Source organism: Barbatula barbatula, assembly GCF_947034865.1.
Source record: "Barbatula barbatula genome assembly, chromosome: 21".
Lineage (NCBI taxonomy): Eukaryota > Metazoa > Chordata > Actinopteri > Cypriniformes > Nemacheilidae > Barbatula > Barbatula barbatula.
In genome coordinates, this window is record NC_136784.1 from 12,459,629 (window position 1) to 12,475,353 (window position 15,725).

At 41.1% G+C, this 15,725-nt stretch overlaps 1 protein-coding gene across 1 annotated transcript in view; it reads right to left on the reverse strand.

Annotated features, from left to right (window-relative positions):
• The window catches only part of atxn1a (ataxin 1a), a 79,326-nt gene extending 67,863 nt beyond the window's left edge, over positions 1–11,463 (reverse strand). Inside the window, exon 1 of the mRNA XM_079485483.1 lies at positions 11,286–11,463. The gene's annotated coding sequence lies outside the window, so the exon portion shown is untranslated. The remainder of the gene's footprint in view (positions 1–11,285) is intronic.
• Positions 11,464–15,725: the final 4,262 nt, after the last annotated feature.

Consider the following 15,725-nt stretch of genomic DNA (forward strand, 5'->3'; position numbering starts at 1 on the left):
AGTTTGAACAATATTATTTTTTTTGTCATAATATAATTTTGGTGATCGTGTAGCCTACTGGTTCCAGATATGCGCAGTACTGACGCAACTATGAACTGACAAATACACAGTTAACGCACACAATTACAAGCGCGCGCTCTGGCAGATTTAAAACTCATCAATTAACGATCAAAATGGACAAATTTGTAATTAGAGGAGAAAAAAGATGCGTGGAAAATACTGATAAAGGAACACATGCAAACAAGAAGAGTCGTAGCATCAGCAGTGAAGGTAGGAAAGTGCTTGAAGAATGGAAGAATCAGTTTGCTGTCAACGAGCGAGATGGACAGCCTTTCTGCTTGCTCTGTAATAAAATACTGGGCGTATGCAAAACTTACAATCTCAAAAGGCATTTCGATACCACCCATGCAACTTTTGACACGAAATATCCACCTGGATCTCAGGAAAGAGCTTTCAAGATAACTAGTCTTGAAAAAAATGCCATTGTTGAACAGAATACAATGCGAGCTAGCTTAAAAATGTCTCAGGCCGTGACATTAGCAACGTTCAAAATTTCCTGGCTCCTTGCCAAACACGGCAAACCATTCAGTGATGGAGAGCTAGTTAAGAACTGTTTTCTGGAATCACAATGTCTGTTTGATGATCTGAGCAACAAGAGCGAGATAATTCGCAGGATAAAAAGTTTACAGCTCAGCAATGACACAGTTACTCGTCGAATTTCTGAAATGTCTGAGAATTTGACAGAACAACTAAAAACTAAGCTAGCCACTGCTTCAGCACTCAGTTTGGCTGCGGATGAATCGACAGACATCGGAGATGTTGCTCAGCTTTGCATTTGGGTGAGATGTGTGAATTCAGAGACTTTTGAGGTTACAGAAGATTTATTGGCATTGAAATCGCTACATGAACGAACAAGGGGCGAGGACATTCATAGAGCACTTCGTGAAGCATGCAAAGACATGAACGTACCGGAATCCTCAGTTGTCTCCATCACTACTGACGGTGCGCCCTCAATGACGGGAAAACACAAGGGTCTCGTGGCTGAAATGCGAAAAATCTCCCCTGACTTGTTGGCATTTCACTGTATCGTGCATCAACAAGCACTATGCAGCAAGTTAGTTGATGGATACTTCGTGGAGGTTATGAACACTGTGGTCAAGGTGGTCAACTTCATTCGAGCGCGGCCTCTAATGCACCGACGTTTTATTACGTTGTTGGGCGAACTGGACAGTGCTTACGGAGACCTCATTCTGCACAGTGAAGTGAGATGGCTAAGTCGTGGAAAAGTCTTGCATCGCTTTCTGGCTGTACTCCCCGAGATAGTAAACTTTCTTAATGACATCGGCGAGGGAGAAAGATTTCCAGTCTTGAGAGACAATGAGTGGAAAACAAACGTTGCTTTTCTTTCAGACGTCACAGCTCACCTAAACAAGCTGAATTTACAACTTCAAGGTGACGAAAAACATGTTGATGAACTATTGGGCTGTGTTGAGAGTTTCAAAATGAAGCTAGTACTGTACACTGCACAACTCAAAGATGATGATTTAACTCACTTTCCACTTCTGAATGACGTGTGTGAGGGTGTCCTGGACATGCAACAGAAAGAACGATTCGTTAAAACCGTCAGTCAAATGCAGGAAAAATTCACCTCTCGTTTTTCTGATTTTGAGAGAATAAAATCTGCAGGACATTTCATCAGAGAGCCATTGACTTTCCCTCTGGAAAAAATCAAGGACTTGGCTGCAACTTTCGGTTTGTCCCGCCGCGCACTCGAAGATGAACTGATGGATGTTCAGGCAAGAGGACACAGTCATACCGCGCAACAGTCATCCTCAGTTACAGAAATGTGGCGAAACATCTCTGGAGAAAACCTCAGATTATTAAGTTCAAAAGTGCTTTCCATATTTGGGTCGACATACATTTGCGAACGCACATTTTCTGCAATGACGCGCATCAAGTCACGTTACCGTGCGCGTCTTACAGACTGCAATTTACAGTCGCAACTTCATTGTGCTGTTACTCCTTTTGAGCCAAATTTCACCAAATTGGTCTGCTCCCGACAACATCAGGTGTCCCATTAATGGTAAGTAGAATTATACTCTAATAATAATAATAAATCTAACTGTACTCTAATAATAATAATAATAAAAACTGTAATCATTTAGATACCTTAATATCTGGTTAGTTTACAATAGTTTACGTATTGGTGACGCCAAATGTAAATGATATGCAGCCCGTGAAACTTGAACTTAGACATAGTGCGGCCCCCTGAAAAAAAAGGTTGAGAACCACTGCACTAGCGTATGGCAAATACTCTTTCAGTCACCGTTGACACCTGGGAAACCGCTTCACACTGAGGCCTTCAGATTAACCTCATTCATCTGTGTCAGGCCTCATCAGTCCACTGCCTGCTGCTCATTCAACCTGCAAACCTCCTCATCCCAAAGCTGCTTCAGTGTACTGACAGCTGTTGACTCTGTGCGAGAGTCTGAGGGATGGCCTAGTTTTCAAGAAGCTTTAGATTTATCATTAAAATGGGAGATTAGCTCATAACATTTAGCATTTATTCAAAGCATTGCTTTATTATTCAGTGTTTACCCTTGGAATTGAACCCAGGACCTTGGCATCCTAATTCTTGTGCTTGACCAACTGAGCAAATTAAATGATGAGAATTAAGGCATCTATTATAGATAACTTTGGTGTTGTGCAAGCGACAAAGGTCATGGGTTTGATCCCATGGGACACACAAACAGATAAATGAATGCTTCTGGCATTGCGGATGAAAGCGTCTGGCAAATGCTTAAATCATAAGAGTTGTGCTTACCCTTTAAAGAACTGCTATGGTGTTCTGAGTGGTTTATAGTGCGTTACAATGCAGTCATTCAGGTATTCTGGGTGCTTTGTATGATGTTTTGGATGGTTGGATTGTAATCCAAATCCTAAGAGTCAGCTCCTAAATCTTTAAGATATTTCGGGCCTTAGATATCTAAGAGACAGGAACAACTTTTAATTGTTTGCTTTCCTACATTTTTCAAAATATATTTTTTGTGTTCAACAGACCAAATAATTGTTTCTACTATGGTAGTCAATGGTGGCCAAGAACTGTTTGGTTACAAGCATTCTTCCAAATATCTTTATCTGTGTTCATCAGAACAAATACATTTAGACAGATTTAGAACAATCTGAGAATGACTAAATGAAGAGAGAAATTTTATTTTTGGGTGAACTGTCCCTTACATAACGCTTATGGGATCTGCAAAATTATAAAAACGTTGTATGTTTCTCAATAAGCCTATGTTAGGTTACTCTAGTCTAGACTTAAAGTGCATTAAAGTATGCATGGCTGATTTTAACACACATTATCAGATGGAAAATGGAATTTACAGCGCGGTAGAGATGTGAGAGACAGGAATGCCTGGCTGCCTTGCCCGAGAGTTCCTCTGGAAAGACTTGGATCATTTTATGAGAGGAGGGGAGCATCTCTCCCTCGAAACACTGGCACTGCTCCACCAATCGCATGACATCAGTTAAGAAGGGAAATGAGACGGAACTGGGATGGCCTCTTGGTATGTTTATCTCGGCACGCAGCGTTTGGCTTTGCATCAGCCGGTTTTCAGTTCAGTGCGTCTCTCCTTTGTAAAAACCACACTTTCATCTATTCAAGGCTGACCTTAGTTTCAGGAAATTCCATCGATCTACTGTAACTGTGCTAAGTACAGCTTGTAGTAAAGTCCCTACACCCAGCCCATAACATTCTGGTCTTTCCAAAATGTTCAGCTGAAGGTGAGTTGCTAAGGACTGCATACCACTAAAAGAATACAGCACATGTAAGGAAAGACTATATCACGCCAAAAATAACAGTGGTATGGGTGGATTTCGGTATTCCACAGATTGTTTGTATCCATGCAGTTTTCCTGTTATTGAATTCCTCTCAGTGCATATCCTTATTTGCACTGGAGGCGTTTAATCCTGATACCTGCTGCGAGACCTGTGCGTCTTGTAGGCCAAGACCAGAGCTTTGAATTTGATGCGAGCGACTATAGGGAGCCAATGTAACATAATGAAGAAAGGAGTGACGTGTGCTCTCTTGGGTTCATTGAAGACCACTCTTGCCACGGCATTCTGGATCATCTGTAGAAGTTTGGTTGTGCAGGCTGGAAGTATAGCCAGTAGAGCACTGCAATACTCCAGTCTGCAATAAGACAAGAGCCTGGACTAGGACTTGTGTAGCATGCTTGGACAATGTTGTAAGATCAACCTGATGGACACCATTTTCCCACAGCGCATTCAAGGCAGGCGTATACATTATCCCAGGGCTCAATTTAAACTCCAAATTCACATTGTTGGCACCCTGCTTTGCTAGGTGACCTACAAGAACGCTGTAGTCACATAATGTGCAATACACAGCATGAGGCAGACAGGGAGGAGAACAGATGAAGGACGGAAGTTTATGACGTGGTGGGGAATTGGGGGGCTAAAGAACCTGGTGGTCCTATTTATCTTGCATCAGAAAGGATGGCATCCTGGCTCCACAACAATCGTCTTTATTTGTGTGCACTACTCGAGGGCTCATATCATGATGGTCAATTCAAGTGGTTCCAGCTGTGTGTTGTTTATCAACTAGATGTGAAACAAATTCAAAACGCAGCTCAGAATTACTGCATCATTTCACACCGAAAGAAAGAAAACCTTAATTTCCTTCTTAGTGTGAACTTATTTTTTTGTACTGAAGAAGTAGTGTAGCTGAAATACGCACCAATGCACTGGATAGTTTCGTTGAGTTGGTAGCATCTAGTTATTTCGTTTCATCAGAACATGATTTTGTGTGGCCTGAGTTACTACCCCTGTACAGAACGTGATGGCGAAAGGAACCCAATCTTCCCAATCTTTACTTCTAAATGCATCGTCCATTTTGGAAAACGGAGTGGGGGTTAAAGAGGTTTTTATCTCTATAGGCGTCTTGTCTGTTCAGTGAACGGCAGAAGTAACCGTGAAACCGCAGCTTACTAGTGAGAGAGTTAATGAATGAATGATTATAAAACAGCGTTTCCAAGCACCGGTTATTGTTACTGACTGGGCATATGAACATAAACATTTGTCTGTAATTATTATTTTTTTGTCTGACAACAGAAACATTACATTTGTTAACGCCTTTATGTAAAAACTGCTTTATTGGGAATTCATTTGTATTCCAAAAACTGTAAGTTAACCGCAAGTACGGCGTAATGATGTCGCGAACATGCAAATTGGCACGTAACGTAACCTTGCACCATAGTAACGGGTAATAATAGATTATGATGGATTTCTTCCAAGCCTGTCAATCAAAATGACGGAGACTAGCACAACCTGGAACAAGTGGAAGCGAATTTTATCTTAGTATTTATTGTGAGTGTGAAACGGAAAACCCAATGTGGATTTAGATATTACTTGACTATCATGTCGACTTACTGAATTAGAACTGCTGTGATGATGTGCGACTTAATCACAGTCGTGCTGATATTTAATACATCATCTGAATATCTCTCTGAAACTGCTCAAACATTCATATATGGTGAGGTATTATTAGAAATGTGAAACATGAGACACCATTGCGCCTAAAAATAGGTGGGAAGTTTCATGTTTTCTCACCACGTGCCTTACAAGTTAGTTCAAGCGCCAAACTACACTGTGAAAACCATTAAATATTAATGGAGGCCAACCTGTGATAAAAACATTAAGATATGAAGAAGCACTAACCATGCAAAGGCATGCACACTACCTCAATAGCAGACTCGTGCATCTGCATAATGTTTTTGCAATATACATTGTCCCGAAGGCTTTAAAACCAAGAACCATTATCCTTTTCACCATTGATGAACTGCATAACAGACAACTTTTCCAACTGGCTTTAATAGGATCTTTTCCACACTGTTCTGAACCAGCAGAACACGAGAAGCACTTTGCTGTTCTTTGTTGCTTTCAGGGTGCAAAGTAGCATCAATCGTGGCTCTACTTTGTATTAGCACCTATTGTACTATTGCTCTTGTATGAAATATCGCTTATTGCTCCCTGAATTCTTCGTAAGTCTAATGTAAATGTACTGTCTGGATGTGCCCAGAGGGAGAAGCCGACATATTGCTTTTCGCACCCTAGGAGGGGTCATCGACCCGAGACACTGACACAGAGCGGCAACACGGTTCACAATCTGCCATTCAGAACGCGAACCATCAATTCTCTCTATATCTGACTCCGAGTACATCTTTGTAAATCTCCGGATCACTTAACTGACCCTATTGCTGCCTTTAAAGGGATTGTTCACCCCAAAATGAAAATTCTGTCATTTACTCACCCTCTGGGGAGTATGCATACTGGTCGATGTTGTGCTTCTGCAAAAATCTCAGCCAGGCCGTTACATCCGGCGCCATAGGGAACAATGAGGTTTCGCTTCAGGATGCACATAGGAATTCAATCAACAACGTGAGTCTAATTATTCAAACACTTCACCATATGCCGACAACCAAAAAGGAGAAGCACTTCAGACTATCCGTTTCAAGGTACATCAACAAATATGAAAAAAGCACTCACTTTTGCACTTACTAGAGGCAAGATCACAGACGCACTTTACAAAACTCACCCGTAGTGCGGTCAGTTCGCCGATATTTGAACGTTTTCATACTAAACACATCTTTATCACTTGGTGAAAAATCCCCTTAATGCTAAGAGCAGAAGTGACCTAGCCGGTTGAGATTTTAGTGGAAGTACGTCATCGTCCCATGTGCGTATACACCCTTGAATAAATCTCTTCCTTCTGCAGAACACAAAAGAAGATATTTTGAAGAATGTTGGTAACCGAACAACGGCAGTACCATTTTACTTGCATTGGTTCACCTTAAAATACATTTTGTTTCATGTTGTTCAAACCCTGTACATGCCATGATACAAATGTGAGAAAATTATGAAAATATTTTCATTTTGGGGTGTACTATCCCTTTAACTGGTTGCGTGAAATATCTTGATTAATTGTGACCCGAGTAAGCCATTTAAGAGAACTCTGTCTTCCCCCATTCAAGTAGACAGGACTTGGTCAAGTATGAAATGGTAAAATCGCTGGCAGAGACGTAACAAACATGGCCCTCAAGTAGGACGACATCCCTTAGAGACAATGTCATCATCTAGAATTTGACGATTCCTAATGATACATTTCAGTTTTGCTTGATCAATCATGTGCACGTAACTTGAAATTATGATATTTAAAACTCCACTGGATGGCTGCTTGAGCACTTTATATGAACCATAAAGCACTTCAATCTAATTCACTAATGAAAATTGCCTGGGTCTGACATGTAGACTGAAATGCGATTTATTCATACAACTGCTTTATTTTTAACCACGCAAAAAACTCAATGAACTGCTTTTGGATGTATAAGGAGATTTACAGATGATGCTTAAGAGCCCCCTTACGGTCCGAAAAATCAGTTGAACAATGAACAGTCTGAAGTACATTCACGCTCAAAGCATTGCTCGTGCTAAAATGAAAGCTTCAATCTGAGCATAAAGCCGTCACGGGGAGTCTCACGGAAGACGCGCAGCCTGCACGCTGACATCCACTCGCTGCATGGAGAAAGGAATGTTTTTTATCCTGAAATCAAAAAAAGCTCTTGAACGCCTCAATACAAAAGCAAGTTAGGGATGTGTACTGCGCTATCGGGAGGGAGGGCAAATGAATAGAGCGAAGATGAAAGAAACAGGCTTTTAAGATCTAGAAACAGCATTGCTCATTCAACTCCATTCCCTTCCGTTTCTTTTAGCTCAACAGCGATGCCAAGGTCATGGGTTTGATCCTGAGGAGCGTGCATCATTCACTTCTGCGTGCGTTCTATTTAATGTATACTAGCTTGAATATAGATATAAATGCCTCCGTAAAGCATTTCATCCGAGGTGCAAGTCCATTTCCCATCTCTGATTCCAAACAGACAATAGCGGCTTTAGCCAATAAGGTCAGATCTCAGAGAGAAAGAATTGGCGATGAGTAATGGAAAAAACGAGCGCAACATTAATTTGCCTTTTTTGCTGCAGAACAATGTGCCCCGGGTCTGGAGTTCATGCACGCATACCTGCGAGGGAGTGTACTTTGAAAGCTTGCCTGGATAGGCCTAACTTGACACTCTTTTTCCAACAAAGGGTGAAACCAGGTTGGCTCCACCCCTCCGATGTGTACACAAACATCTGGTCCGGCTGGCTCTACTCACCCATTGGCTGACGCCGTCCCTGTCAATCACGGAGGTTATGTAAGCACTGTCTGTAGGTGGAGGTGTGTCCCTCCATATTTCAATGGCACTCGAGCGTGTAAAGCTAGCCTTGCCTCCACCCGTCACAAACACTGTTGAGGTGACCAAACACAAGTGCACTGACACTATGGTGCCTTTGAACAGTGCAGTTGTAACTAAGAAGGAAGAAGAACTAGAATGCACGCTTGAGAGGGGCCAATGTGTGTGCGCGTCAAACTAAACAAATGAGCTGACACACCAGAGCACTTGTGATTAGGCCAAACTTGGTGTCTTAATTACTACTCATTAGCATTTTAAAGTAAGTGGTACCGGGGCCATCAAACAGATTTGCTTACCGAGTTCTACCACCAAGGAATTCACCACCACACAAAAAGATTCACCGCACGATCAGAGAAGACACTCCGGGTCAAAGGATTCATGGGACAGCCTATACCATTTGAAATATGTTACGACCCAACAAAAAGGGGAAACCCTAATCCGGCCGCGCTCGCGAACAATAGGATTTTTATGAAAAGCTCTAGGATTTCTTAATCATCCGAGCGCCTTAGAAATGTACACTAATAATAAGCATGAGGAAACCAAACATGCGGCAACAATATTCGGCAGAACACTGCGAAACTGTAGCACAGTGACCCCGCAAACAATCTGCCTTTATTTATTTGAACGTGCTGCTCTTTCAACGTTCAACACAAGTCTTTCTTGCACAGTAAATGATTTAATTCGGGACTACTTCTGTCTCCGCTCCATGCCTGCGGGCACGCGATGTCTAGAAGAGAACTGCTCTTTGTGAAGCAGAATCAGAGGGACAGATTTAGTGTATTGTTCAAAACAGCCTTTTAAGAATAACAATGTGCCTTGAATGAGTCTTTTTGCTCCACCTTTGCTGCAACTGTGCTATACGCGTGCACAAAAATCATGTTTATTCAAAAGTGATGGCTACATGTAGAAGTATAGTAAGGTACGGTAAAGCGTAGCGTAGTAACTGGCCTCCTTGCTGTTCACCTGTGCACTGTGAACTCAATTCAAAGTGAAAATCATGTTGCATAGAATAGTTATGTACAGTATATTTCATAATAGTATAGTATAGATACTGTAGTGTAGATATTGGTACTGCATTATACTATAGTAGATATCAGTATAATGTAACAGAATAGTACAGTACAGATTAACATAGGCTAAAGTACAATACTGAGCTGTACTGTAAACCTGCGCACAATCATTTCCGAAGTAAAGGCCATATGCTGGACAGTGCAGTAGAGACCAGATAACAATATAGTATAGTATAGAATAGCATAGTATAAAAAACTGATTATTGTGTATGCTGCAAATTTCCAGTACTGTAAACCTGTGCGCAAAGATTTACATTCAAAAGTAAATTCCATATGCTGGATCGTACAGTACAGTAGACACCAGTATAGCTTTTAACAGTATAGTATAATATAGAACAGTACTGTACAGATTATAATAACATAGGCTGCAACTGGTCTGTATTGTGTAGCCTGTTCACAATGACATCTATTCTGAAGAAAAGGCCATATATGCTGGATAGTACAGTGCCGTAGGCAACAGTATAGTATAGCAGATACCAGTATAGTATAATATAGAATAGTATAGTACAGATTATTATATAATGTATCCTGCACTGTAAAACTGTGCACAAATGGCATAGCTTTAAAAATAAAGTCCCTATGTTGGATAGTACAATACAGTAGACAACAGTACAGTATAGCAAATGACAGTATAGTATAGAATAGTACAGTACATGTTATTATAACATAGGCTGCAGTCCAGAACTGTAATGTAAACCTATGCACAATGGAATACATTCAAAAGTAAAGGCCATAATGGATACAGTACCGTAGACCCTGTTATGCGTAACAGCATAATATATATATATATAATAGTATACACTACACTATATAGTATAGTATATGCAGTAACCGATCCATGTGCTTTAAACCTGTGCAAATTGAAAGCGAAAGCCATGCGTTGCGTAGTATAGTAGTACACTTGTACATTACACTCTATTCATAGAGTTAATGTTTCAGATCCGCTTTAGACTGGCTTAACAAACTGCTTGCATAACCAACGCTAAATCGTACTGCCTATTTAGTAAAGCAACAAAACCCCGAGACGACTATCAGTCATATCGCACAGAGCCCCACCACCGCAAGCACATGAGAAATACACAGCAACAGCTCATTATATAACAAGCCAAGATGAACTGAATGACATCACGACGGGATACACTCAACGGCTGCGTCTCAAACCCTAACAAGCTCACTAGCTAGACAGCATAGTGAGCGGCGAGGTTCTTCGGAGTAGTCTGAACGATGACTAGTTAGGCAGCTCCGTAGGTTGTAAGACACATCCAATGCATCTTAAACAGTGTTAGCGCAACACTTTTTAACTAGACTAACAAATGAACGTTAAACGGGTATGGATGCTCTTGCATTAGCCGTGTCGCCGTGGATTCAACGGGGAAAACTGCGTGTTTTCCAAACTCAACACTTACTTCCGCTATTGTGTTTTCACATCAAAACATTTCCCGCAACAGCGTTGACTCAGCAGAAGTACGCACGGGTACAACGAGTGACAGCCCCTTAAAATACATTCTTAACGCCCGAAAAACAGACCGCCGGTAAATGCACGTTTACCAAGAAACCGGGAAAGTCTCTCCGGAGCGATGAGAGGTGGCGGAGCGGCTTCAGCCGGGCGAGAGCGCACCCTCCTCGTGCTCGCGGTGCGCGAGTGACCGCCCCGCTTCCCGTGCGCTACTTTAAAGTTTATATCATATTCGACCGAGACAACAAACACCGCGCAATAAACATCCGGCCCGGTCGATCGCACACCTCAAGACAAATCATGCAACGTAAATGTCACGGCAAATACGTTTTTTTTTAATAAACGTCACACTCCGGTCTTCCTGCGTCCCAGTTCCCAGACATTTCCAAGAGCGCAACCCAATCCGAAGGTTACGGGCAGTTTTGCGCTTGTTAAATAGATGCAAGGACTTACTGTACGGTATAACGGGCAGGGAAGCGCGAGGCTCTCCGTGTTGCCGGGGGCTCCGTGCGTTCTCGAGCACCGACGGTGGAATCGTCTCTCCTCCGCTCGTACAACGACGTCTGCAGCAGCCGAGCTGAACGCTCTATCGCTCCATGCCCCCACCTCCTGCGAGCGCGCGTGTGTGTGTGTGTGTGTGTGGAGGCGTGCGTAAATCTCTCTCTCTCTGTGTGAGTGTGTGTGTGTGTGTGTGTGTGTGTGTGCAATCCAAATATGGAGCAGTTGCCGGCCCAGTTTAAACGATGGGATTGTAGGTTGTCATAAAGTATAGAAAACGATGACGTTTTGACTTGAAAAACAAAATGAGGTTTCATTTTTGTCTAAATAGACTATAGATTGAGTATTGAAGAGCCTTAGCTATAAACAAACAAGAATGATGACGTGGTGTTTAAATTTGTTAGACTTTTATTTAGTTGAGGATATGCTATTGTCATTATGCTTTACATTGACACATCTTTATGCAAACGAGATGTTATTATATTACATTACTTATCAATGTAGCCATTTAAATGTGCATTGGCTAGCAACTGTGGATATTGAATTGCCTACTTCATGTATGGCATTCTAGATTAACGGGAACTTTTTGTAGGAAATACTCATGTCCAAACGTAAAACCTATACGTTTAGTAGTCATGTGCCTGCTATTTAAGGTTCTTCATGAGAGTGAATGGAATTTCGCATAATGTTAAACGAATGCACAGACAGACACACTGTGGTCAGTGTTATGGAAGGGACTTTCCAGAAGATTTTGTGCCTGTGTTTCTATGGTGACTATCACGTGCCATTCCACCCTAGAACACATTGCCATATCTGCCCTCTTAATTCAAAGGCTAAGCATACAGTATGTGCTCAATATCTCCATCTGAACATTGCTAAAAGTGATCCAAACTTTATGGGTTAACGTACGGTGCAAAATGGTTTCCTTATGACATTAGAGACTGCGAGAAAACAAATGCATATCACTCATCACCTCGCATCACAATTGATTAACTCTTTTGAGAGAATCTAGGGTCAGTGGACAAATGAAGATCGATGCTTACGATAAGTGTGTCGTGTGTTCTGCATGTGTTTTTGCATGCAAACATTGGCATTCGATTAGTGAAGCTGTTCTCTATAGACAAGTTATTGATTTTCTGTGTTGAAGGCCGCTGACACTCGGTGCCCTAAAGGTCTTCCTCTGCTTCTCGAGCTCACCTCCACACGCCTGCCAAAAGCCCACGCAGCACTATTCAGTATGAAAATGAGGGAGGCATGGTTTTTGGCATTTCACTTTCTTTGAATAGCGACAGGTTTTGTCCGTACCTGTTTTGACACCACACCCAAGCACAGAGAACTACCGCCTGTCAAATCCGCAGCACATGCACGCCGCTGCTCCTTCCTATGGCATGTCAGATGTTCATCCGTAGATCAGCCGTGCACTTTATGCCAGTCATCTCTGTCTGCATGCACAGTCACGCTCGGCGGGCATCGTGTCAAGTTGTATTCACTATGATGAAAGGACATGTTGATTCCCATACCTCTATTCTCGTAGCCACAGCTGGCTGGTAGTTGAGACGACTGTGTGTTGTCTGAGGCAGAAATGTGTGCCGAATACTCTAAGCAGGCTATGGGAGTTGAAGGAAGGGGATTTTTATACGATGGCAGAGTGTCCTGCCCTCTGCTGGTCACAGAAAGAGAACGAGCGACGTGGTTAAAAGTCTGTGGATGATGTAGGCCTATAAAACATCAATGATGTTTCTAGAAAATCTTTAAAAATATAGAGACTTTTCTAATTTAATGAACGTATTTCACAGTAAATGTTGAATGAGAACTTTTTTGTTAGAAGCATGAGCTTTTAGCAAACAGAAACTGCCCACCCGTCACACGTCTCTTTAAATTAGATTAATGTGTTTCACAAACTCGACTGTGAAGAGTTTCCATGTCGGCCTGTGCTTATCATTGTGACCTGCCCTTATGAGTTACCAGTCATCATCACAATTTTAATATGGGCTGGACTTTAGACAGAGTTTGTTTATGTGATCTATAATACTTGAGCATAAGCATCTGTAAGCTTTGGGCATGTGAACAGATGTATCTGTGTGGGTGTTTGCTATTGCACTTCTCTAAGTTTATTTTACACTTACATGGACTCAACAAATAAAGAGTGTTGAGGGATTTATCTTGCACAATATCCTTAAATCTACAGCCAGAATGGTATCTCCATTGATCTTGTAGTTTATACACTCAGGGTGCAAATATAAACAAGAGTTATTCAACTCTTTCTGAATCAAAGGCTTAGGAGTTTTGTTGTTATACAGACCCCATCCAAGCAATACTGGTGAAGTTTAATGTGAAGATCACATTTAAATGTCCTGGGACTGGATTCACGAAACTTCATAACAAAAAATCTAAGATTGTTCTTAATATAAATTATAGGAAGTTCCTAAGAATGTTTCCCTTCTTCAGAAGTTTTCTAATATTTCTTTAAGAGCATTTACATTTATTGGGAAAAATAAAATGACATATGCTTTGTAAATCAACCTTGAAAAATAAACGAAACAACTGTCTTCATAAGTTTCTGTGGTAATACAAGATATTCCTAGCTTTCTTCTTAAATTCATATTTAAGAAAAAATATAGCAGTTAAGTTTTGTGAATCCAGCCCCTGTATTGTTATCATGATCCAACCTTCATAGCAGCTGCATCTTTTGTTCTGGCCGAAAGGATCGTGACAGCCCCACTTGTGTTTGTGTTGGAAGCACATGGCCATTAATTGTACCTTGTGCTCTCCTGTCTAGGGTCTTAGCCCCGCCCCCTTGTTTCCTTATTCATTATTCATTTGTGGTTAGCCTTGCTTTGTTTTTTATGATGAGCTATTGTATCAAAAATAAATTCAGTATCAAGAAAGAACATGTCTATGCTCAAATGTAGGTCATACAATAAATAAAGGTTGTATATTTATTTCGTATTAAGATATGTGATCTTAATAAGATATATGAAATTAGCTTTAGCAGGGTAAAGTAGTTTTCCAAGACTTTAATTTCACCCCAGAATGACACCAAAGGCATCCTAACGGAATATGGTTTTCAGTTCACAATCTTGTTTTTCCAGCAGATGATGCAGGCGTGATGTAAATTCGGCTGACGAACGCTGCATTTTTCGTTCTCAGCCAATAGGATTAGCGTCTACTCTGACGGGAGCTTTCGTCACCTTCATTTGCCGGAAAAACAAGCCTCTGGTTCACACGCATTCGAGAGAGGACGGGAGCTAGACATCAATGTTAACAGCGCTGTCAATATTTCCTTATTCAGAAGACCTTTGTTAAGACTACGGAGCCGTGTCGAACAGTTCTTTGATCGATGGATTCACTTTTTGGAGCTATAATAAGTCAACACCCATTCACTCCCATTCTACCGCTTGGAAGCAAAATTATACTGTACATGGTATTGTAAGTTCAACTGCATTATTCTTCAAGAAGAATAATTGACTTCCATGAACACAAAACAATAAAGTTGGGGGACTTTTGACTACCATTGTAATTTTTCCAATTATGTTAGTCAATGGTGGCCAAAAAATGTTTGGTAACAAGCATTATTGCAAGTATCTTTCTCAGTGTTCATCACGAATTTATACAGATTTGGAACAACTTGAGGATGCACAATGATAACCTAATTTTTTTTTTGGGGTGAACTGTCCCTTTAAGAGTGCTACAAAAAATTACCAGTAAAACTTTTTTCAATGCAATTATGTAATGAAATTAAATCTAATAAAATGAAATTATGTACTATAAAAAGTATGCTTTAGAATACACAGTTGCTTTTAAATAACCATCTGTAATGAATGATGACTTTTGTGCCTTTGAAATATATGAATGTTTTTGCACTCATCAGCAGTGGCTAAATGAAAACCAAATAAACCTCAATCCCTTTCAGCCAATTACAGTGGACTATTGGTCCTATAATAGGATAACAGAGCTTAGTGACATCAGTCGAAAACGTTAGTCATGTTAGTGCATTTTGATAAAAGATTATGAAGCCAAATGTTTGTGTCCACTGATAAATAATGCGAAGTAACACTAGGAACATCCTGTTCACAACATGAGAAAGAAACAGAAAAAGTGAGTAAAAGCAGAGGGAGCCAGAAAGAGCTACTAGTTAAATATTGACATCAAGAGAGCAGCCCCGAAGAAACATTAACCCCATCACTCACATGTACATGCACTCTCTCTCACAGCTCACATCACCAAACTACAGTATGCAAAGTGCGTTCCTATGAAATAGGGGTCAAGCAGGGGGTTGCTGAATTATGGATGAGCGACATGGTGGCAGGCGGCAAACAAAACGTGGATGGGCTTTCGCTGCGGCAGTGGTAAACGGCAGCGAACCGGAGGTGGTCTGAAGTCAATTTGGTTTAT